This window comes from Dermacentor variabilis, chromosome 4 (genome assembly GCF_050947875.1).
Source record: "Dermacentor variabilis isolate Ectoservices chromosome 4, ASM5094787v1, whole genome shotgun sequence".
In the NCBI taxonomy this organism is placed as follows: domain Eukaryota; kingdom Metazoa; phylum Arthropoda; class Arachnida; order Ixodida; family Ixodidae; genus Dermacentor; species Dermacentor variabilis.
Genome location: NC_134571.1, coordinates 93,519,935 through 93,545,369, shown reverse-complemented (window position 1 = coordinate 93,545,369; position 25,435 = coordinate 93,519,935). Strand labels below are relative to the sequence as shown.

Below are 25,435 nucleotides of genomic sequence, written 5' to 3'. Positions count from 1 at the left end.
TGAACATGCTCTCAGGAACGGAGGAAGTCTAAAATGTTGCGTTTCGCCTGCGACACGTGGTTTTGCCGGCGCGACTGCGGCGGGGCGGCAGACATTTTGGCCCGATCGTCGTCGCCGCAACGCTCCCCGCCAGGTGTTTCCAGGCGCGACTGCGGCGATGCGACCGCAAAGGATCACCCTCTCCTTCCAGTCATTGTGCCTGAACCAGGCGATGCGACAGCAGGGGCACCCTCTCCTTCCAGTCATTGTGCCCGAACCAGGCGATGCGAAAGCAGGGATCACCCTCTCATCCCAGTCTTTGTGCCCGACCGGCGGCGCTACGACAGTGTGCGTCACCATTAGCCCATTGTACAATCACGTGCTCGTCTATTGAGGGGTTCCTTCTTGCCCTCAACTGCGAGAGTATAAAAACAGCTGCCCCCGGACGCCAAAAAGGGGGGCTCCGATTTCTTCTGTTGAGTAAAGTGCTCTTCCCTCTCTCTACTTCGGTCAACCTGACCGCCAACTCTTTGCGATGTTAAAATAAACAAGTTGTTTTGTTGTTACCAGTCGACTCATGCTTTGCCGGGACCTTCGGATGCTTCCAGTTGTACCCCAGGCCGCCAGGCCAACGCTACCCTTGGGGCTTGCGACCCAGGTACAACCACGGGCGTCAGCGCCGAGTTCCCAACCGATCGCGCCAGCGGTGCGATCCCAACAACCGATGCCATCGGTGGGATCCAAACAAAAAGCAGTGAAGAAGAAACCAGGAATAGGCAAGAATCAGATGTATGCGTTAAGAGACAAAGCCGGCAATATCATTACTAATATGGATGAGATAATTCAAGTGGCTGAAGAGTTCTATAGAGATTTATACAGTACCAGTAGCACCCACGACGATAATGTGAGAAAGAATAGTCTAGAGGAATTTGAAATCCCACAAGTAACGCCGGAAGAAGTAAAGAACGCCTTGGGAGCTATGCAAAGTGGGAAGGCAGCTGGGGAGGATCAGGTAACAGAAGATTTGTTGAAAGATGGTTGGAACATTGTTCTAGAAAGACAGGCCACCATACATACACAATGCCTCATAACCTCGAGCATGCCGGAATCTTGGAAGAACGCTAACATCATCCTAATCCATAAGAAAAGAGACGCCAAAGACTTGAAAAATTATAGACCGATCAGCTTACTGTCCGTTGCCTACAAAGTATTTAGTAAGGTAATCGCAAATAGAATCAGGAACACCTTAGACTTCTGTCAACCAAAGGACCAGGCAGGATTCCGTAAAGGCTACTCAACAATAGACCATATTCACACTCTCAATCAGGTGATAGAGAAATGTGCGGAATATAACCAATCCTTATATATAGCTTTCATTGATTACGAAAAAGCGTTTGATTCAGTCGAAACCTCAGCAGTCATGTATGCATTACGGAATCAGGGTGTAGATGAGCCATATGTAAAAATACTGAAAGATATTTATAACGGCTCCACAGCCACCGTAGTCCTCCATAAAGAAAGCAACAAAATCCCAATAAAGAAAGGCGTCAGACAGGGAGATACGATTTCTCCAGTGCTATTCACTCTCTGAATGCAAGAGCTATTTAGAGACTTGGAGTGGGAAGAATTGGGGATAAAGGTTGATGGAGAATACCTTAGCAACTTGAGATTCACTGATGATATTGCCTTGCTTAGTAACTCAGGGGACCAATTGTAATGCATGCTCACTGACCTGGAGAGGCAAAGCAGAAGGGTGGGTCTGAAAATTAATCTGCAGAAAACTAAAGTAATGTTTAACAGTCTCAGAAGAGAACAGCAGTTTACGATAGGTAGCGAGGCGCTGGAAGTGGTAAGAGAATACATCTACTTAAGGCAGGTAGTGACCACGGATCCGGATCATGAGACCGAAATAACCAGAAGAATAAGAATAGGCTGGGGTGCGTTTTGCAGGCATTCTGAAATCATGAACAGCAGGTTGCCACTGTCCCTCAAGAGAAAAGTGTATAACCAGTTGTGTCTTACCAGTACTCACGTATGGGGCAGAAACCTGGAAGCTGACGAAAAGAGTTCTGCTTAAATTGAGGACGACGCAACGAGCTATGGAAAGAAGAATGATGGGTGTAACGTTAAGGGATAAGAAAAGAGCAGATTGGGTGAGGGAACAAACGCGGTTTAATGACATCTTAGTTGAAATCAAGAAAAAGAAATGGGGGGCATGGGCAGGACATGTAATGAGGAGGGAAGATAACCGATGGTCATTAAGGATTACGGACTGGATTCCAAGGGAAGGGAATTGTAGCAGGGGGCGACAGAATGTTAGGTGGGCGGATGACATTAAGAAGTTTGCAGGGACAACATGGTCACAATTAGTACATGACCGGGGTAGTTGGAGAAGTATGGGAGAGGCCTTTACCCTGCAGTGGGGGTAACCCACTATATATATATATATATATATATATATATATATATATATATATATATATATATATATATATATATATATATATATACCGATCCCATGCACTATGGGTTTGAACGTGTTATTGAAAAATATTTTAATACAGGAAAGTATATGGTGAATATTAGTACAGAAGGAGGTCTCACAGTTTATACTGCGGAGGGCACCTCCTTTGCTAAGTACAATAAATAATCAAATACAGAAAGGCAGTGGTGTTGCAAATCAGTGAGACAGTATTAGCAAAGATAAATTAAATAACGAGAATACGTAACTTCATTAGAACATCTTTATACAGAGAAATATACATAAAATTAATTAAGAACTAGACGGTTATACATGATGTAACGTGTAAAAAGCAAAACACGGTTCGTTGTCAACAAAGGTCAGTTATTGCTAACAGGCTGTTGACCACAAGTGAATTTTCAATGCTTTATGCAATGAGTGTTCTGAATGGAAGCACTTGATGTTCGTGGGCAAGGAATTGAAAAACATTATTCCCGAAAAGAGCGCTGTCTGCTTGCCGTAATTTGTGCGTACTTTAGGTGATAACATACTATATTGGTCCGAGAATCTTGGAATCTACCGGAATTGATGTTAAGCGAAGCACTTTGTAGGTATATGGATATAGACAGCACCGTTTGACCTTCTTGAAGAGTTACCAAATGGATGAACATGCTTTTGTAAAGCAAGTGGTTGCGTATGTGACGCTAGCCGGAGTGTGACGACAGGAGCAAGACAACGGTGATGACGATAGTATGACTGACAGTTCTCTCTCTCTCTCTCTCTCTCTCTGCCACTATTTTTCTTTTTTACTCCGCCGCGAAAGAAACGGTATACAACTGTTCTGATAATATACCAGGGCCGATCGCGGTAGAATGTCACGCAGTCTTCGCAGCGTTGTCAGCTACGAGAAAAGGACTGGGGATTGTGTGCCACGCCCGAAGGCGGTGTACACACACACGAGAAGAAAGGTGATTAACCGAGGGGCGCGATTACTATTAATCATATCATAAGAAGCCAACAAACAAGGACAACATAGGGAAAATTACGTGTACTTAATAATTGAATTAAAGAAATGATAAATTAATGGAAATGAAAGGGGATATGTGAAGTGCGAAGACGCGAGATTGTTCTCCACCTGCGGAGATATATATATATATATATATATATATATATATATATATATATATATATATATATATATATATATAATGAGAAGCCAGCAATGACACCAAGGACAACATCATAGGCGAAATTACTTGTACTTACTAATTGAATTAATGGAAATGAAAGTGTATGCAAAAACAACTTGCCGCAGGTGGGCGATGATCCCACGTCTTCGCATTACGCGTGCGTTGCTCTACCAATTGAGCTACCGCGGCGCCGTTTCCCCATTCACTTTCTGGAGTATTTATTGTTCGCTACTAGAAATAACCCTGGAAGTGTTAGCCAGCGCCAACACTCATAAATTTTGGTGGTGGATGTGGAGCATCTTTTCTGCCGCAGGCGTCACGAGTACGTGATAGGACGGGGTCGGTGCAGCTAATAAAACAATGTACACTTGTCTCTGGCCCATCACAAAGACGACAGTTAGCAGAAGAGACAAATATACCCTTTTTCTGTAGGCATGTTTTTACCATTATGGTTTCACTATGAAGTTGATATGGGATCTTTTTGCAGCAAGGACATATATACATTTTACGAACTCGCTTTAGTACATTGTGGCGTGGCCATTTAATGTTTATTGATCGGTAAAATGGAGGCGGAAATAGCATGGATAGTAAATCTTTGTATAACGTTTTACGCCACACAGAGTACAAGTATTCAGTGGAAAACCAAACTGCCAGGAAATTAACCGCCAAGTAAATTTATTGCATGAACCCCCCCAAGCATAAACGCAAAAAAAAAAATCGGAAGAAACAACTAAATCAGGTAACGCATTAACAAGTGCGACTTGCATGAATGACCGAATTATAGGATGCGAATTATCACAAAAAAGAAGAAACGAGACACAATTTGCAGCACATTGAGATATGCTAAGCCTAGCCCACCTTCACTTACAAGTGGTTCACCATACGCGCCTTCTAAAACGGGGTTTTATATGCATGAAGAAGCAGACGCAGCGCAAGGCGCGAGCCGATCTCAGACATCTCCTCCCCCTCGGAGGAGGGAAAGGGTGCGATCGCCTGGTCGCTCGCTTCGCGCCCGGTGCTTCCCGCCAGTTCAGGCCCGGTAGTCAGATATGGAGGCCGCGGTAGGCTACTTCTGCCGAAGAGCACGCTGCGTTGAAGGAGCGGGAGCGGGCCGCGCGTCGTGCGTTCGGCCGAAGAACAGGTGGCGTTTGATGAAAACCGCCGGGAACTCTCTCTAGAAAGGGCTCGTCGTCGACGTGCCGACCTCGCCGTGAGGGACCGCGAAGCCGAGGCGTTACGACAACGAAGAGCCGCAGCCTAGCTTCGCTTGTACCCCTCTTCACAGTAGTGGAAGGGCGGTTGATATTTAAAAATTATGCTGCATGTCATCTTGGGCACCTATATTTGTTCTGATTCGTTTCTGTACGGGGTAACCAAGGGCGCTATAACGTAAAGCTATTCCAATTCTGCAATCGGCCCTCCGCGATTGGTCAAAAACTTTCTTGGGCCACCCCCACTTCACCTGTCTGTCACGCGACGTCACGAAAACCGCGATAGCTCCCCATCTGATATGACGTGTACACATTGATTATGCGCGATTGGACCAAACAAAAGAAAAATAGTCATTTCTGATTCGACGCCTTTTCGCCATTTGCCTTCGGCTATTGGCCAAAAGTTTTCGTGCTGCACCCACTTCACCTGCCTGTCACGCGACCTCACAAAACCGCGAAAACTCACCGCGTCAAAGTGACGTGTACGCGGTAAAGATGCGTTAATATGCCGAACAAAACCAAATTTTCTTCTCAATAGCCGCAGGCTGCCCCGTTCCTAAAGGAATAAAAGATGGCAGCCGCCGATCGCTCGGGCACTGGCTACTCGCACCTGCTGGAGAGCTTGGGTTTGTTTGCGTACAAAAAAACTTTTTACGTGGCAGTGTAACGCTTACGAGCACTTTCGGCACGTTTACAACATCGCTCTGCCAACTCTTCTTTGCTGAGGATCCGTTTTAGCAGCATTCTTAACCTTCCGTTGCACGCCGCAGCGATTTTCCACCAGCCACCGCAAACTAAGTAAAGGAAAGCGGACCAATCGCAGACGCCGGCACCAGCCTTTTAATCCATTTATCGACTTTCAGTGCACTGGCTCGGCCCCATCGAATCCCTCTCCACTTGAGCGTGCTTCTCGCCTCTTGTCAGCAAATTAGATAAGACAAGCCGCTCAGTATAGGCAATGTTATTCGTTTTTAAAGCAAACAAAAGTGACCTCCTATAAACGAGGAAAGAGTTTGGTTGGTCTGTTCAGGCAACCCCGAGAGTGACCGCCCGATGCTTGCGTCGGCGGTTACGCAAATTTGACGACAGGAGAATGGAATAAAAAACATATTGGAAGAGTTTTACGTTATAGCGCCCCAATTTAGAGTTTTACCGAATTTTTAAAAGTCGCCTGTTGCAGATAATATAATTCTCATCCTTGAGCTGGGTTATTGAGAGAGGCGGACATTACTTGGTTGAGTGTGGGTAGAGACCCACACTCATCTAATCAATAAAAAATCACCAATTAACTTCACCAATTATCACCAATTCACCAAAATCACCAATTAACTTCATAATTATTTACTTTACGGCACATATTGCAATTTACGAATTGCGGCCGATGAAAGCGTATCCACTTGGAATCAATTTCCAGAATTACACTTCCAGTATTTCGGAGATATGCGCCATCAAACTCGCCATAGAAACGCACTGTTCCGCTTTCTTTTTAAACAAGACGGCTCTTTTATCCATTAAAGCGCAAGAGTAACTGGAAGGCCAATGTATTTTGTCCCACGCTTTGGGAAATATCTCGAAATAGGTGTAAGCTGGGAAATTCACTTTAACTGGACACGTCTCGCAAACTCACCGGCTACAATTCGTAAATCCCAGTGCGTGCCGTAAGTTAATGAAGAACTTAATTGGGTGAATTTTCGTCAATCACTTGAGTTTGTGCTCCCACTTCTCGTGCTGGTAGTGTCCACCTTTTCGAACAAATGCACCTCAAGGACGAGAATTCCGCTCTCAGCCACAGGCGCGATTTCTTAAAATTCTGCAAACCTTGAAAAACGATCACCCCGTGTACCACCACGCAGCCAGAGTTTTCACCTTATACAATACGCACCCGTGGCGAACTCGCAAACTTCCACAAGTGCGCGCGACCCGGGACACGGCGCTGAATAACTGCAGTCGGAAGGGCCGTTGTACACGCAGCGGTCGCCTACCGAGCTCTCGTACGCTCCGTGAGCGTGTGTGTGCCTTGTTTGGGACCCGTCACGTCAAAATCGGCGACAGCGCTCGTAAAAACGCGTCGAAACGCCGCTATTTTTCCGTTCTTTTCCCGTCTCTTTTTCCCCTAGCTGGTTTAGGAGGTAAACGAGCTCGCAAAGCTACGCGCGCAGACCGGCAGCAAAACATTTAAGCGCTCGGGCGAAAACAAAGGGCGGGAGTCTTCGCGTCGGGAAACGCGCCGTGCGCAGATGGCGCGAACCGTTTGTTGCGCCTCTCTGAATATACGTGCACTTTAATTTTCGTCGTTCCAGCACCAAATGGGGAAAGATGCCTATTGTTCTTCGCTGCGGGTGATTTTTGTTCGTTGCCTCCCCACCCCAGCGCTCCAACACGCCTGCCCTTATTTGTATGCTTTCTTTATGTTTTTCCGTATCAGGCTCGTTGCGTTGCCTGTCGCTTGATGGTGCGGCAAAATTATGTGGAATCTTTAAGCGACAGTCCTAGATTTGTCATCTAAATGTGTTCATTCCTCACAAAGCCTGTTGTTGAGCGAATGGGTCACGTACATCTTGAGTATATGAAACAGCGTAAAACGTACAAAGAGGGACAAACAAACAATAATAATCATCGCGTTTTCTTGTTATTGTTTTGTACGAACGAAGCGATCAATCATACGTACATACGTACATGAGAAAATGGAAGAAAAACACAAAATAAAGAGCCCACCGTACTAGAAATCCGCTATAGGAGGACCTGTTGTCGAGTTGGATAGTCAAAGGTATTTAGGGTGACACTTGAAAAAAAAAAGGAGAAGTTACTAATACAGCATCTGTGCTTTAGCGTAGATGCTGACGGAGCGTAAGGCGTACGCACGCCGCAAAGCAGCAGAAGCGGTTTTTTGGTAGCCACGAACTGTGTACACACAAACCTAATACAAACTGGGGCCCTATAACGTAAACCTATTCCAATATGTTTTTATTTCAATCTCTTGATGTCAAATTTACGTAACCGCCGATGCAAGCTTCGGGCGGTGACCCGCAGCTTTGATTGAACAGCCAAATCAAACCTTCTCCTCGTTTATAGGAGATCACTTTTGTTTGCTTTCAGAACGAATAACATTGCCTGCATTGAACGGTTTTTCTTATCTAATTGGCTGACAAGAGGCGAGGAGCACGCTTAAGTGGAGAGGGATTCGATGGGGCCGAGCCAGCGCACTGAAAATATATAACTGGGTGAAGAGGCAGGTGTCGGCATCTGCGATTGGTCCGCTTTCCCTTTCTTAGCTTGCGGTGGTTTGATTAAAATCGCGGCGGCGTGTAATGGAAGGTTAAAAATGCCACTAAAACGGATCGTCAGCAAAAAAACGTTGGCAGAGCGATGTCCTATACGTGCCGAAAGGGCTCGATAACGTTATACGGCCAAGCAACTAAACTTATGCTCTCCGACATGTTCGAGTAGCCAGTGCCTGAGCGATCGGCGGCAGCCGTTTTTCCTTTCGGAACGGGGTAGCCTGTGGCTATTCAGAGAATAGTTCAGTCTTTTTCGGCATAATAATGCATGTTTAACGCGCACACGTCACTTTGATTCAATGAGTGTTCGCGGTTTTGCGACGTCGAGTGGCAGAAAGTCCGAATCGACGCCACCTCGTTCTCCAGGAGCTGACCCAAAATGATAGAGGAAGAAACCGGAGGTCAAGACGACGTCCCCCTTTTCCCCGAGCTGACACCAAGGATGGGCAAAAGGGAATGACAGGCTGCAGAAGAAAACGGCGACGACGAAAGGACCACCATAGGTTATTTAAGGCCGTGCTGGCCCACATTTTAATAGAACCGCTCGAGACTCAGATGAGAGTCACATCCATGTACCAATGAAGTGAATATAGTCGTTTCTACTTTTTTTTTATCATCACGATGCCCGGCTTCGTCGTAGTTTCCTGATTCCTGTAGTGAAGGCCCACCTCACCCGGTCGAGATTATATCAACGTCAAACATGCACTCAAAGCTCAGTGCGCGAGTGTTTTAAAGTTCCGCCTACGTCGAAACGCGCCCACTGTGCCCGGTAACCGAACCTTCGACTAAAGCTCAGGAGCGTCATGCCATTTAGCCGCTGATCCATGGTGCGGTGGGTTCAGAACGAAACTTTACGTACCGCGAACGCAATTATCCGCCTTCCGATATCGATCAGCGATTCGAAGCCACTAAACCAAAAAGAGTGCAGTTTGCGCTGTGAAGAACGCTCTCTCTGGCTCATGACGTTTCTCGTGACTTGATTACAGAGCTGCAGGCGTCGCACGTACCGCTATAGAGGAACAGGAAACACGCACGAGCACGCACACACAAACAGAAAAAAAAGAAAAGAATCTGCGCCAGTTACCGCGCCGTATATTGACGCCGCCAATCAATACTGCAAGATTGCTCTAGGCGGGAACTTCTTCCCGCAAACTTTCGCTAACTTCTTGAGCGCATAAGAACACCACACGTGCACGTGAAAGAACTGCCTCACGGAACGAGGAAAGAGGCGAATCCCTCCCCGTCTCGCTTCCCGAAAGCCGAGCAAGCTGTCGCTGCTCGTCGATCTTCGCGGCCTGCAAGCGATGGAGGAATGAAACAGAAAAGACAAGTACCTGAGCGACGTGACGTCTCGTTTCATCTGGCGCGTCGGTCTTGCTGGAGATAAACGAAGCTTTCCTATGCACCGCGCGCGACGACAACTAGAAAACAGCGCAAAATGCGCAACTCAGTACGCCTCGTTTTGCGTTCTTCCCCGTTTTCCACCAAGTTTCCCCAGTACGTACAAATTTTCCGTAAAGTATTCACCTATACTACTAAGAAAAATATGTTTAAGTATTATCAGCCCAAGGCGTATAGGTTAGCTTAGCAGAACATATTTCTTGTTCCACTTTGGTACATATTTAGTATAGAATATATGGCTCAAGCAAAGGATGCAGCGATATCCGAGACGCCACGGACATGCGCTTGTCCTTGTTCGCGTTTATCGTTCAGGTTTATGGCGTTCAGTTCCATTATTCTTTCAAAATGCAGCTGACTTGAAGAACATTGTGAAACGTGAATTCTCTGAGGCAGTGGCTGGTAACTGATTCGATTACAGACAGGGTGCTGTTCCTGGACAAGATGCAGTCGCCTGAAGGAACGTCACAGATAAGTATACATACACAAAAGAGTTAAGCGAGTACAGCCTTAGTCAAAAGTATACAGGCTATTCAGAGTCTTCGCCATATACGTCACTCGGCTGTGACGGTGCTGTTCCTGTGGTGGTCCTGATACTCCAGACCTCATGATGGTGAGTATACACGAGCTGTTTCGATTCTCCATGGCGTTGGAACTTATGAAATACCAAAGGAACGCCGTCAAACAGCACGCATGTAGTGAGTCTGGCAGACGCAGGTAACGTAGCCCTTCTACTTTTGACGAAGAGTGTACATTTGGGCGAATCGAGTTAGCGTATGACGCGCTCCGAGGCTTGACAGTGCGTAAATGCAGACGACAACGCTCGAGAAACGAAGACACTAGCCCTGACTTCCAACTAATTTTTATTTCATAATCTCTGACTTGCGTACGCACAACGGGGTAAGAGAAGTACGAAAAAAAATGCAACAAAACAAATGTATACATATTATAAAAATAGCCGCGTAGTTACCGACGAGCAAAAGCGCGAGTTTGCGAAATGTACGAACGGTTCGCTATAGTGTCTCGGGCACCATGCAGGCCAGTGGTCTCGCACTTCCAAGAAAGCGCTGCAGACCGCGAACTCCTGTTTCATTTCTGAAGTGCGTTATCGTGTACAGCGCGCGCCGGGAACCCCAAAGCGACCCCAGTTGCTCCCTTCGCCACGGTTCACTTCGTGTGGTGCACGCTTCGCTGGCGCGAGGAAACGGGAACGCGTGCCGGTGGTTTCGCCCACCGTGGAATGCGCACTGTGCGTTGACACCAGTCACAGTGCCGGAACAAAGATAGATGAAAAACAAACAAACAAGAATGCAAACAAACAAACAAGAATGCAAACAAACAAACAAACAAACCAAAACGAATAAATAATTGTAACATATTTCTCCGTAGAGCGACAAAATAAAAAGACTTCGCTAGAAATTAACCAGCCACCTAGTATCTCAGGTTACTCTCCCACCTTAGCGCCTGTTTCCTTTTTGTCTCTTACATTGTTAGAACATTAGCAATCGCCAATTGTAGTTGTACTGTTGTCTTCAGTTTACTGTTTGTTATTCCCTGGGCGGTATTTTCTGGCCATTCTCTCAATCAACGCGCTTCAACTAGAGCCACTGAACTAGCTGCACTGCGGGCAGCTTTTATTTACTTCATAGAGCAGACAGCTGAGTCTTGGGTCATCTTCACGGACTCAAGAGCGGTCCTACAGCCCCTGAAGTCATCACGCGTGCAGGTGGTGGTGGTGATAAACTTTATTGAAAGGGGGAAGGGTAAAGAGGGACGTGGCTGAGGGTTAGGGCTCAAGTAAGGCCCTGGGCCTGCTTGGCCTTTTCCGCCCAGTCCACCAGTTCAAGTTGTCGGTCGACGTCCCCGAAACTGAGCCAGGCTGTCCAGTCAGTCTCGCTGCTGACGGGGGGATGAGAGAACGGGAGCGAGGTGCATTCCCACATTATGTGTGTGAGTGTTCCTGTTTCTGAACAGAGCCTACATTTGTCGCTTTCCTTGCCTCCTGTGATTTTGTTAATGTATTTTGGGTGTGGGTATGTGTTTGTCTGAAGTCGCCGAAACGCGACCGTTTGCGTTTTGTCGAGTTGCTTGGCCGGTGGTGGGAGCGCGCGACGCCTCAAGCGATACCGATGGGCTATTTCATAAGTCTCGCAGGGTTCCTCGTGTCTCTCCTCCTCATTCACGCCGTCCGCATCCGCGGACGAGGCTCGGCGCGCGAGATCTCGAGCCAAACTGTGAGCCGACGCGTTGCCGGGCACAGCCGCGTGAGCGGAGTGTTTTCAAGCCGCTTAGGGGGCGTCGTGTGAGGACATGGTACGCCTGTTTGTAAATTCTACCATGGACGAAATTGCCGATGGCCTGCTTGCTGTCGCTGATGACGGTATTCACTTCCGCATGCATGGCCATGGCAATCGCGGTTTCCTCCGCTTCCACCACTCGGCCAGCCGTGATTGTTGTATGTTCTATCAATCCTCCGTTGTGATCCGCTATCACCGCGGTAATGAGGTCGCCGCGAGGGTGTCTGGCTGCGTCTGTGTAGACCACTCCATCTTGCCAGCCGTAGCGTCGCGAAATGGCTTCATTACAGGACTGCCGACGGCCCTGATGGAACTCGGGAACAACTCGTGATGGACATCAGACGCCTATGCAATAAAGCCTGCGAACTTCATCCCAGCGTTGCGCGGTAGTGGTTACCAGCCCAGTGCGGAATATAAGGCAACGTCCAGGCTAAGCGTGCTGCCAAAGCTGGACACGATACTTCGAGAGAAATGGTCCAGATACCTTTCTTGAGAAAAGACGCGGCGAGACTCGTATCTGCACAGGCTTGGCGTCTCTAGCGATCCTTCTGGACAGATGCCAGCTACCAGTATGGACACCTATACAAAATACATCCATCATGCGACTTTTACATGCCGCGAGGCCTCAACAGATGAGACCAAGCGTGCCTTCACCGCATAAGCATGCCTTCACAAATAAGACTCAACGCCACCTACACAAACTTCAGGTGTAAGATTCAACTCACGGACTCGCCAATGTGTTCTGAATGTAACGAGCCCGAAGACCTGCGACATGTTTTGTGCGACTGCTACTGCTACGCGTCAGAGAAGGCGTCACTGCACCTTCAACGGGACTCGAACTTGTCATTACAGCACATTCTCGGCCCATGGCAAAGCAACACCTGTGCGTTACGCGCCACGAGGGCGCTGCTGACGTTCTTGCGGGCTACGAGCCTGAACGAAACTTTGTAAATATCTCTATAGTGTATATATGCGTGCGTGCATGCGTGCGTGCATGCGTACGTGCGTGTGTGTGCGTGCGTCTGTAGGTGCTGTAAAGTGTTTATCACTGTATCTATCATAATTATCACCCAGCACCTGGAGTAGCATGTTAGGCGAACAGCCAGACTAACATCTCCAGCATACCATTAAAGCTTGTTTCTCTCTCTCTCTTCTTATATAGAGCCCCCGGGCCCTTAAGGTGCAATGAATGAATAAAACTCTTAGCTAAGGCTACTCTTGATGTATGCCTATTGACAGCGAGCCCCAAAAGTACATCAGGAATTGGAAAATTGGCTTCAATTCACTTTCTGTCTCATTCTCGCTTGGACAAAAAGCCAAGGAAAAAGCACGATGACGGCTATGCGTGGGCACTTGGTGGTGTTAGCAGGTCAGTGCTGAAAAATCACCACCAGAGTGCCGGTGGTGCTCGTCATAGCTGAAGAGCCGACCCCGGAAATACACACTCGGCTGGGGTTCACGTCGTTCAGTATCTATATGCAGGAGGGCTCGCTTTAGGACATGCATGATAAATTCGGACTTCCTTCCTACTCCTCAAGCGGAGAAGTGCGCTCTCTAATGTCGGGGAAAAAAAACCCACAAATAATATCATCGGGTCTCCTGAGGCGTCAGGTATTGGAAACCTTCGAAACACCGCTTGCAACATGTACCATTCATCGCAGGGAAAGTAAAGCATTACTTGAATGAATCTCGACTCCCAGCAGAGACCCAACGATAACGAGTGACGGCCCCAAAACTCTTACAGCGGGAGCCTAAATATACTGAAAACAAGGCCTAAAAGCAAGGCCTAAGTCTACATACAGCTATAGGTATGGCGGGCTATATAGGTATATAATATACCCGCCTGTTCCTTCCGTCTTTCATTTCCCCTTACCCTTCCCCAAGTGCAGGGGGGTAGCAAACCAAAATCTTATCCGGTTAACCTCCCTATACCTTCCCCATCCCGTTAATCTATGCGCCAGGCTGCTTTTCTTTTTTATGTCACACCCTTGACTATTTTCCATAAGGCAAAGCACGAAAATGGGCGGAAAGGAAGCCGCAGTCTTAAAACTGCGAGAAAACGGTCCCACATCGATGCGTGTCTTACTCGTGTGGTATAAGAGGAAGCTGCGACGGCTAAGTTAAGAAATATATATATTTTTTGTCTGGTATACGTCGGGTGCGTAGAATAGAATTGTGTTTACTCTGAATAGAGCGTCGGTTTTTTCCCTTGAATTACACGTCGATAGACGCATTCGGAGTGAGAGAGAGGGAAACTGAGAGCGCTCGAATATATTTGCTGTTGCCCCGTTTTGACAGTTTTACTACGCACACGTGCGGTCGAGCTGGCAGCCGCTTATATTATAGAGCAGCTGGTTTCTCGGAGAACGCGAGAAAGAAAAACCCTTTTGTCGCTTCCTGAGGGGATCACTGCACCCAGCACTGGGGACGATGAGACCTGCAGTTACAACGCTACCTTGGGCAGCGCATTCGATTGACTGGAATTCGCTTGCCATACGTCGAATTCTAAATATTACTTGCTGTGACCTGCATGCAGGCGCCCACGGTCAGGGCTTCACCCGCATTTTTCTTATGCGGCGTTACAAAATCTCATACAACGTTTGCTATTTCGAAACGAAAGTTCTTAGTATAAGTATCTTAGTTCTTAGTAAGAAAGTTCTTAAAGTTCGAAAGTATGGCGTAGCTGAACCCCGTACAGCAGTTATTATACGTTAAAAGTATATGTGCCGAAGAAGTACTGCAGCGTATAACAGTAATATCATTTCAATTTGCGAAACCCTTCAGCAGTTACTTATTTGAAAAAGACTGTATAGGAAGATGTGCAATGTTTACATATAGCTTAAGTGTCACACACGCCTTTTGTACCAGGAAATCGGATTGTGTCTTAGCCTCCGAGATAACGCACGCGCCTCCAGAATTTTGAGGCCATGAACGTCTTGTTCTCAACGTTGCTACCACGTGCTGCATTAAGTTGACGTTATGTTTGATTGATTGATTGATTGATTGATTGATTGATTGATTGATTGATTGATTGATTGATTGATTGATTGATTGATTGATTGATTGATTGATTGATTGATTGATTGATTGATTGATTGATTGATACCAAATCGTCACACGGACTGTAAGAGACACCGTAGTGAGGGCTCCGGAGTCTTGCATTACGGCCCGACCAGCATGAGGCCACGGCGGTTGAGAATCACGCCGGTGGCCTTGTGCTCATGCTCAACAGTAGGACGTTATAGTACGAGCCACAGCGACGTCTCTCATGCCAGTTAGGTTATATGTTTTGACAATGAGAACTCTTTAGAAACATCGAACGCTGCAGTCGCCGGACGGTGTATCGACCCTGCTTGCTATGTAATTCGCAAGAAGATTTTGGGTCCTGCGCCGCCGGCACATATGTGTGTACTTTCTAACGTTTCCGTTCGTAATTTATTATGCTTTGTTATTACGCGCACAGGCGTACGGTGAAAGCCAAAATGTTTCGTACAGTTAGGCTCCCCCCAGATTATTGACGTGCCTGCGAGCTCACCCGGCCCTCACACGTTTCTCGCTTGTTAGCTACCTGTCGTGCCGAACACGGTGACAGCGCAGCCCCTGAGACTTGTCAAATGGAGGCAATTACTCGCTCGCTCCTTTTTCGCCAGAGCGACGCGAAAGGCTGCTGCGAGCAAAATCGAAGGAGCTAGGCGAGGAAAATCGAGCTTGTAGCCGTCAAGCGCATCGAACACGGGCAGCACGCCTGCTCCTGGAGTTCTTTTTTTTTTTTCCTTTGCTACTTCTCAGAGAAAAATTTGACACGATGTCATGTTGTCGGGCCAGCTTTACGATTTGTCTATTTTTTTCCGAACACACTTGCCAAAGTCCCCATGCGTTTCTCCATCACGTTATTCTTTTTCTTATTTGGGCTTCCCCGATAGGCTCAAACTGCTCAAATGAGCATGTAACGGTAGAAGCTCGAAATTTGAAAGCAAATAACGCGTGACGTATTCACGTGAGTAATGTATTTCGGATACCTCGCTGATCCTCTTCAGCATCATTGCAAACTGCTTAGAACTACTGCAGTCGGTATTGAAAGTTCGTGTTTGCACTATTTTAGGGGGTACTGGACGACAGAGCGGACACGGGAAAGAAAACAATGCTGAGACCATGGACTAGACTGTCATTCGCAGAGAAAGCCACCAGACTTGACTCTGGGATCACCTTTCGCACGATGGACGTAGTTGTGTGCATGCGCATAACTGATCTCTTTGCATTTACTTTTTTTTTCCCACTTCCCCTGTATGGTAACAAACTACGTGCAAGCTGTTCAGCCTACCTGCCTTTTCTTTTCTCTTTCTCTCTCTTCCGTCTAATCCTTTACAAATTTTACAAATAAAGATGCAGTTTTTTTTTTTTCTACAGGGTACATTCTTGTGAAGCAGTCGCCAACTTTTGAACAAGGCAAATAGGCCTGCAGGAAGACGGATACTTGAACTGACCAACAGTGGCCCAACGAGGTTTCGGCCAAACGAGGCCAACGTTTAGTAAAATGGACTTGCCTTCGCCAGGCCCTTGACGAAGACAATTCCCCTCATCAAAACGTTGCCTTGGGAGTGAATATTTCTCTTGGTTTCCCAGTGTTGATCACGTCACCGGTGTTGCCGCACATGCGTGATAAAGTTAATGTTGCTCTTGATTGTTGCTGCTTGCCATATATACTGTAGGTCCACATGTCACCAAGCAGCACTTTGGGCTCCGCTGGTATGCATGATTTAACATGCGCTTTACTCGGCGCGGGATATTTCGCGGTGAAGCCTGAGCAGCTGCAGCGCACACAGATACTTTTCTGTCATGTGCAGCTCTTGCCGTTTCGCACTCCAGTAGTAAACAGCACAAAGGCTGCAGGAATGCAGGTGAGCTAAACCCGTCAGTGTGCTTGGACGCATGAGCTGCAGCGCTCTGAAAAAAAAGCGCCGGAGTGTTATAGGATGGAATCATAAATTTTTAAAAAATGCCGCATTGTTCAGAATGTGGAACGCTGAGAAGGTGCTGAACGTGGGAAGACGAGGTTGATAATCTGGTTGCGAAATCCTTAATTTCGTAGATGCTTCTATAGAATGTGCATCTATAGAAGACGCGTCGAACAGTGCGTCATAAACATAGTAGACATGTTAAGGAAGACCGTTTTGCTAAAGATTCTTACAAATATTACTTTTTTCTTTCAACAGTACGTGATTGGAATTGTCTTCCGGCGCACGTTGTAAACGCAAGTACTCGCGAACAGTTTTATACTCTTCCTTCTGAATATTTGCAACCATAGGATGTAGGATTATATTGTTTCTTCTTTCTTTCTTTCTCTTTTTTGTATTGTTGACTTTGTATTGTATGGATAACGATTATCTCACTTCTGTCTTTGTCCTGATTTCGATTGACAGTGTGTGTAAATAAATAAATAAGAAATAAGTACAGAGCATACAGAATAGAGAGCATCTGCACCATTTATTTTTCGCTGCAGTTTCAGCCAGCATACGTATTCTCGGACGGTCACGTTCGGAGATATCACTTTCAGTGCGCGCTTATTGGCTGGTGGAGCAAAACCACTCGAATCGTACAACGCGCTATGCACTACGCCATGCGAAAGGGATAGTATCGCCGAAAGTGAGCGCCCGAGAACACGTCCCCAGAAGATTTAGGAGGCGCAGGGCAGCAGTGAATGGTCAGGTGCAGAAAACAAGCCCTCTTACTAGTAAGGAATAATTTCAGAGACAAAAATTATTGGAGCGTGGCCTCACGCGTCGTAGGTTTACAAAGCGACACTTGGCATTTCTGCTATTCATGAAATCGCAGAAAGAACCAACTAGCCCGTCGGTCAACTATGAAATCGACTGGCCTCAGTGACCGATTGTAAGCTTGACGTGATGGACAACCGTGCGTGTTCACACTGAGAGTACCTTCTCCCCTTCACTTCCTCTTTATTTCTTTTCATCACTTCAACCCCTTTCCCCGTGTAGGGTAGCAAACCAGACGTGCGTCTGGTTGACCTTCCTGCATTTTCCTCCTTTCCCTCCTCTTTTGAAACTAAAAAAAAGCTTGGCAATGGAACGTCCGTTACCCACGCTTTTCCTTGCTTCCTTTCCCTAGCTATCGTCACAACAATACGGCTTTACCAAGTCGTCACGTTCTCTGTTATCTTGAAATGCGCAAGAAAAGCTGTCCGTTTGTTCGCGAAGTATGAGTGACGCTCTCTATGCCTTCACGCTCAACGTTCATTAGAACTTTTGTACGTACAATATACACCACTTGCTCGGCAAAGTGTGGCCAACGCAAACGGAAGCTACATAATACAAGAGAAAAAAAACAAAGGCAGCTCTTCCTACTGAAACGTTTAGTATGTCATCCAAATAATTACAAATTCTTTCGTAGAATCATGAACGAATATATGGATTCGATATAAATTCCGCGAAAGTTTCATAATGGTATTGTACGCAAAACATATGGAATTACTTGAGCCCGTACGGAACATTTCAGTAATAGATATGCGCACATACACGGTGCTTCACGTAACATGAACCAAGGAACCAAGGCACACTGCTATTGTATTGCAGTGCGCTCAACCGTGCGTCGACCCTGTCGCTTCTCAGGGACGACGGTGCTTTTTTTTTTTTTTCCCGCTTGCCACCGCCAAAGATGTTGACGCACTGTGAAGCCGATGCCTAGAGCCGCGGCCGCTCGCTTAGCCATGGTCCACGCGCACGGTTCTTTCGCAGGAAGCCCGGTTGAGAGCGCTGCAGTATGGCAGCGCATGAGCGCAGTCACATACCTTTATTTCAATTTCGCGGGCTTTCTTTAAACGTCCGGAAAAGAAACACCACGCAGCATGTACGTTGTCACAAAAAAATGGGATCGGTCGTTTTGAAATGCCCTCTACAACGTAACGAAATGCGCGGGATCTTAAAGGGAATACTTAAAGAAATTGCATAATTGATCTCAGTTAACTAATTAAGCGCAACATAATAAAATACCCTAAGGAGCGCCACATGACGGCAAACCATATGCGGTTTGTTTCATTCAATTGCGGTTAAACGCTTTTTTTTTTAAATCCTTGGTTCAAGTTACGTGAAACACCCTGTATATAGACAAGACATAGAGTCGAGCAAATCTGTACGCGAGGCCTCTGTAACACAGCAGAGGACAACCATGAAGAGGTTACTCCATGCTGTACATTTCTTCGCCGGTAAAAAAATCGACCACTTACTGAAGCAGCCATCTTAAGCAGATGAGTAAAACCCTCTGCTCACTACGTGACAAGGGCTATTAAAGTCGCCGCATACCCTTGAAGATAGTTTTCATGACACGCCGCGGTGTTGCGCTGCTAAGCACGAGGTCGCGGGCTCAAATCCCGGCCGCGGCGGCCGCATTTCGATTGGGGCGCAATGCAAGAACGCCCGTGTAATTGGGGGCACGTTAAAGATTCTCTGGTGTTCAAAATTAAGCCGGAGTTCCCCCACTACGGTGTGCCTAATAATCAAATCGTGGTTTCGGCACGTAAAACCACAGTTCAATTCAATTCAATATTTTTCATCTCCCTGTCGTGCTCCTCAGAATGTCAGGCATTCTCCATACTATCTCCTTAAGCATCATAATTGATGAAAGCGCCGCAGACTCATCAAAACGGTTGAAACTCTTGTAGAAGCTGACAAACGAAACCTCGTTGCCTTTCTAAGACCGCATTAATGACCCGGCCCTCGTAAACATAGCTTGAGATCATGCAGAGATTGCCTGTACAGGCTCACATGCAGCGGCTGTAGCCAGGAGAACATGTTGCCCTTTAATCGGCGACTAAGATAGGATAATTGCTTGCATGTCCTGCAAACGTAAATCCGGAAAGCTTTGATTTTTAACGACAAATGAATGAATGAATGAAAATAAATCTATCGATTAGCACAAGCCTAGAGAACGAGACTGGAGGCATTTGGCCTCCAGCTTGCTTCATCGTAATGTCCGACTGCTATACATGCATGCCTATGCAGGACAAAAATATAGCGCGCGGATGGATCACTGGCCTACCGCCTACGCCCAGCAATCTTGACAACAGCCGCCTTGTTAAACCGTTTCCGGACGTTAAATATGTATAACTGACAGCACTCATTGTAGAACCCAAAACAGATTAAATTAAACACAAACAAACTCTCGTGCCAGGTTGCGCGTTTTAGGCAACTCCCTTCCATCAACGAGGCACGCAGTCAGCGTCTCTAGAAGTTGATCTTCGCGCGAAGTAAACACGTTATCGCAAGGTTTCCTTATAGATTGAGAGTACGAGGAAGTTTCTTGAATGTCGACGCGACTGTCTAGAGATATAATATTGCCGGCGTTCTTGCAACTGTGCCATCCGAGAGGTCTATCGCCACTGCCTGGCAGCGGTCCCGCTATCGCGCGGACGTTTATAGAACCCTCCGAGTAACATGACACGCGCGGTCAGCGAATTTAGATATACACTTGCAAATGGCGGCCTCTAAGATGCTCCCATTGATAGTGCGAGTCCTCGCGCTCTCGCCTGTAGGGTTTCAACGACATCTGCGTACGCGATCATACTTTTGTTAAGTGACCATTGCAGAGCTTTCCGATCAGCTCCAGACACCATCAGTATTTCTTCATTGCCGCGTCGCTGAAGACAAGTGCTAAGGTTTAAAAGCTTACATAAGTGTGGAGGAGCATTGGATCCGTTCATTAGAAATGTTTCAGGTGTTTAGTAGGCGAATAGGACCCACCGTAAATAAAACCTAAGCTGATCGAATACTGCGGGCGTCCCTTCTGTCGCTTACCATTACAAACTGTAGAAATCTTTGGTGAACCCGTGTCCAAAGCTCGAAGCTTCCGTTCGTTCCGTATGCTTCACGATATCAGCGCGCACGAATCTAACATCGGAAAAAGCGTACACGTCTCCGCAGCGGATATAGCTTAGCTGATACACTGCCCATAACCTTCTGCTTCCGTTCTTGCTTTTCAAGCGCTGTTATATATGTCACAATTCGAAACTGCACTCGATCAGCGACAGCGTGCTCCGGCACTTCCTGCCGTCATTCCCGTTCGCTTCTACTATATTGTTTTCCGGTAGTCATTCGAGAGAAAAAAGACGCATTACGCGAGTGAAAACTGCTCGCATATGCCTTCTACGAAACTCGCGAAAAACGTTACAAAAGGGGGAAGAGGGGAGGGGGTAAGGGGTACACACCACACGTCGCTATTCACGAGTGGCACTTCGAGCATTCAAATCGCAGAAAGAGAAATCAACATCGCACAATTCTACAATACTCACTGCGCGTGTGGATCGTCGCATCCCGCTTTGTATATTTTTCTTTCCTCCACGAATACTTTCAGAACGTTTTCTTTCCTTGCTTCTTTTTTTTCTTTCAGGGCAATCCGGAAGTACCAACGAGCTGTCACGCACGATCAGCTATGGCTCTCTTCGAGACGACGAGCAGCTTCTACGTACGGACCGGGCCCGACCGGGCCCGACCGGCAGCCGACAGCGCCGAGCCCTGTAACAATGCCCGATAACACTGCCACGTATCCTGCACCCGCAGCTCTTGTTAGCAGCGGCGCCGATGACGGCGGACCCGCGGCGTCCATGCGCGACCTTCGCTGCGCTCGATGGTCGACAGGCGTCAATATACAACTGCAGGGCGACCGAGCCCGCGAGATTCCCGAACGACAACCGGGTCACGTCGTGGCTGACTTGGATCGCCACGTCCGCGCCGGAGCCAAACACCGTGGCCCAGACGCCCGCCTGCTCGAGCCTGACCCTCTCTGGCAGCGGTGGTTGGGGCGGAATTAAATTTACCCCGTTCGATCTCGCGGACAGCGATTGGAACGGTCAACCAAGCCAGGCCGCGGAAAGCGACGCTTTTGGTATGCATCGCCACGGCCGCATACATGAAGGCGTAAGCGCTGTCAGTTATAGCACTGAAAAAAAGAAGAATTCACATAGAAACTGGGCTCGTCTTTCATTAGGCTGTGGTGCGGCGGGGTGGAAGGGTGTATATTGTTGGCATTACTCGCGGCAGGCAAGAATGACGAGCTGCGCGCATTGGAAATGGGGCAAGTTCAAAATACCCTAACAATCAAAAGAATGGCAGCGTTCAAAGGCCCGGTATGCAGTTGTGTTGACGCATACGTGAACGCTTCAATGGGATACAAGGGCTCATATAGCAGCTTGAATTTTGCGTGAATTTCTCTAATCTTTCAATAACAGATAACTGCCAAACGCGTCATATCGGTTACTTTTCCCCCATAATGCAGAACAAATGCCGAAGTTATATTGAATTGAATATTGAAGACGCGTTTCTTCCCTCTGAGTGGGGTATTTTGTACCTTATGTGCTTGATTATTCTTCCTTTAGTGATAAATTTCAATTAAACGATAACTGCCATGCGCGTGTGTGCGCGAAATTCTCGGGAGTCGAGTACTCAGCATAACGTGTGAGATTCACCTTGGTTCTAATCATCACAATCGGCCTAATTAGGTCCACTTCAGGACAGTAATATTCAATTGTCGCTGCCCCGTGTGAACCGAACCAGCTTTATAACCGCATACTTCCCGATTTAACCACTCTAATTTCTCTCCCGCCCTCGAATGGGTTACCCTTCGTCAAACGTCCCCACTCCCCCCAGTTATGTTATGAATGACTATGACAAACCGCCGCAGGCAGCACGTGACCTATATCTGCTCCATACATCCCACTTAATCTAATGTATCATAATATAGAATCTCATTTCTCTAGAATATCGTATGCACCGCCGTTTGTTCCCTCACCTCTAGTGCCGTTCTTGTGTTGTAACGCTAAAACTAAACCGAAAGACTCCAGCACAAACGCACTAGGAGAGAACACGTGCGTGCCCAACCAACAGCTACGCGCTGCTTGACACAATTCCTGCTAGCAGCACAGGGCGCAGTCACAGGGCCTCGTACAATGGGCACGTGCACAGCTGCTGTTTCAACAGCGGAAGCGGGATCCTGGTAGACAGACACGAACGGGCCTGCTGCTGCTGCCGGTCGGGTGAAGTTAGCTGCGTTTGCCGTTGCCGCTGTCCTTGTTGGGCCTCTTTCCTGCCGAGGGTGTATAGCAACACCTAGTGTCGTGCTTCGTGCGTAGAGCTTCGGTGAGACCCCTCTCCGGGGCACGTTTCCCGCGCAAGCTCCGCTTCGTGATCGTTGGTCGGAGCGGTTAGCGCACTCCGATCTTTAACCGCGTCTAACGGGATTCCCCTCGACTCACCTACCCCCCCCCCCTCCCCCGGCGCTTTTATCTGTTCTTTCTCTGTGTCTCTTCGTGTGTCCTAATGTATACCATCGCTCCCGATGTCTTTATATCAATGGACATTGTGTTAAGGATTCATTTCACTCGATTCTGTACATTTCTTATCGTCCACCTCAACGCGACCAGGGCGGAGCGCGGCTTACACCACTGACTAATCGGCGAAAAGGAGTAGCATCGGAATGCATTCTTTACATTATCCCGGCCAATTATTCTTTATGCGGGCCGTCCGATTCGATTGACGCAGTTAAAGAAAAAAACAGAAAGAAGAAAAAAATATCTGCAGACCTCCGCGACTCCTTCTACTCTGAATTCATTTACCGCGACAGCCGCAGGCTCTCACAGCGGGCAGCGTCATCTCGCTTTCTTCTTTTCCGTTCTGTCATACAGCAGTTGCTGTGGAAGGATTGAGGTAAAGAGTGCCTCGGCTTCAGCATTTCTCTGTGTTTTTATGCAGGAAGAAAAAAATAAACAAACAGACGATAATGCTGAAATAAATAACGAATGAAATAAAATGACTACGAATCTATTAGAGAGAACAACATCGTAACGAAGAGCTCACTAAATTTACATCTAACCGAATAATTTATATAGACTTTGTATACCTTACAGATTGCTGCAAGAGTCTCCTGCGTACTAACTGAATGACTATAGGTATAAGCACGCGGCTTCTCAAACAATGGCGCTGCCCTCCTCAGGAACAGCGCTATTGCAACGCGCACAGCATCGTCTTGGTCCATTACCCTACCTCTTGCTGTGTCCTTCAAAAAATGCACGCACGAACGCCGCCACTACGACAGTGGGCGTGACCGCACAATTGCTAAAGGCGAATATTTCGGGATGTCTCTGTATGTCAATTGCCACAGAAAAGTGGGACTGCCATCATCTCACCTTCTCACCTCTGATTACGGGCCTTCTGTACACTAATTAGACCTAAAATCGAATATGCCTCGGCTCTTTGGGACCCCTATCAATCGTCTTTAATAAAGAACATTGAATCATTGCAGAATTTACTGATTATACTCACGTCATGCCAGCATCACAGCATTACAGAAACGCGCAGGCCTGCAAGAACTATGTCACCGCCGAAAAGCTGCCCGTTTATCACTTTTTCGTGAGCTGTATCATCACTCAACACTTCATAACGACTTTTTTCGTTTGCTTTCTTCCATCTTTGACCGACGCCACCATCTGTTTAAAGTTCAGCGCTTGTCATGTCGTACATTTAACTACGCACAGTCTTTCATACCACGCATCATAACTGACTGGAATGCTTTGCCACCACGTGTTGCCGCTGCCACTACTCCCGACAAATTCTGCAATCTGTTGTCTGCCTTAAATACTGCTTAACATGATGCGTATATTATTATCTCGTGTTTTGAACTGTTTCTTTTTAAATTGTATTTGTAATAATGCAGATCTCATTGTTTCATTTTATGCTGTTGTTCGGAATATGGGGAATTTGTATAACTTTTGACTACTGCCCTGTTCACGTTATTGCTTCTTTTGTTTTTCTTTGCGCTTGTCGTAATTAACAATATTTGGTGCTTATATTATGATGTCATATGATGTGTGCTTAGTTCCTTTTGAATTAATTTGTGGTGTATTATATCTTTATCGATTGCCTGTACCTTCCTCGTCTTATATAGTACCCTCTGCCGTGAGGGCCTTTAGGGGTATATTGTACAAAATAAAATATAAAATTTATGCAGCAGAATTCATGGTCCGACGCGAAGGATAATACACGTCTTCCTCGACAATCCATCTTTAAGCTTCCCCATAGTGGATTATGCGCATTGAAATCGCCGTTAATAATCGATGGTCCAGGTGTCGCTGTTAAAATTGCACTTAGCCTTGCGTTGTCAAATCGACTCGAAGGTGAATTGTAGGCACCTACGAGCGCGAGTGCGAAGTTCTTGAATTTTATAGTCAAACATAGGTCATGATTGTCGTCATCGATCAGGTCCCACTGGGTGTATAAAATAAGTGAAATAGCATCTGACGTGAACGATGGCTTTGCTGTGCAGCAAAATTGATTAGAGACAGTTGCACAAAGTACTAAGGACGTGTCTATGTATACAGCGAGCTTCTTTTTTTTGCTTCATCTTTTTCTTCTTAAATATCTGCTGAACCCTATCTCTTTAACTATATCATAGTATCTCTGCGTACTAGCGAGTCTTTCTTTCTTTATTACCGAAATATCTTATTATTCCCAAAAGTGAAATACAGGATTGATACGTATATATGCTGCTTCCAAAATCGCCTTTTGGACATTGGTTAGCCCTATGCATACCTGCGTGAACGCTGCGTCTGCAAATCAGG

General features: G+C 46.8%; 1 protein-coding gene across 12 annotated transcripts in view; it reads right to left on the bottom strand.

The window, feature by feature from the left end:
* LOC142579516 (glycoprotein 3-alpha-L-fucosyltransferase A-like) overlaps nt 1-25,435 on the bottom strand; it is a 155,192-nt gene that overhangs the window by 46,032 nt on the left and 83,725 nt on the right. For 3 of the 12 annotated variants that reach the window (XM_075689809.1, XM_075689806.1, XM_075689810.1), the window contains exon 1: nt 6,724-6,852. The exons of the other annotated variants lie outside the window; for them this stretch is intronic. The gene's annotated coding sequence lies outside the window, so the exon portion shown is untranslated. Of the gene's footprint in view, nt 1-6,723; nt 6,853-25,435 lie in introns of those variants that run through there. 12 annotated transcript variants of the gene reach the window in all.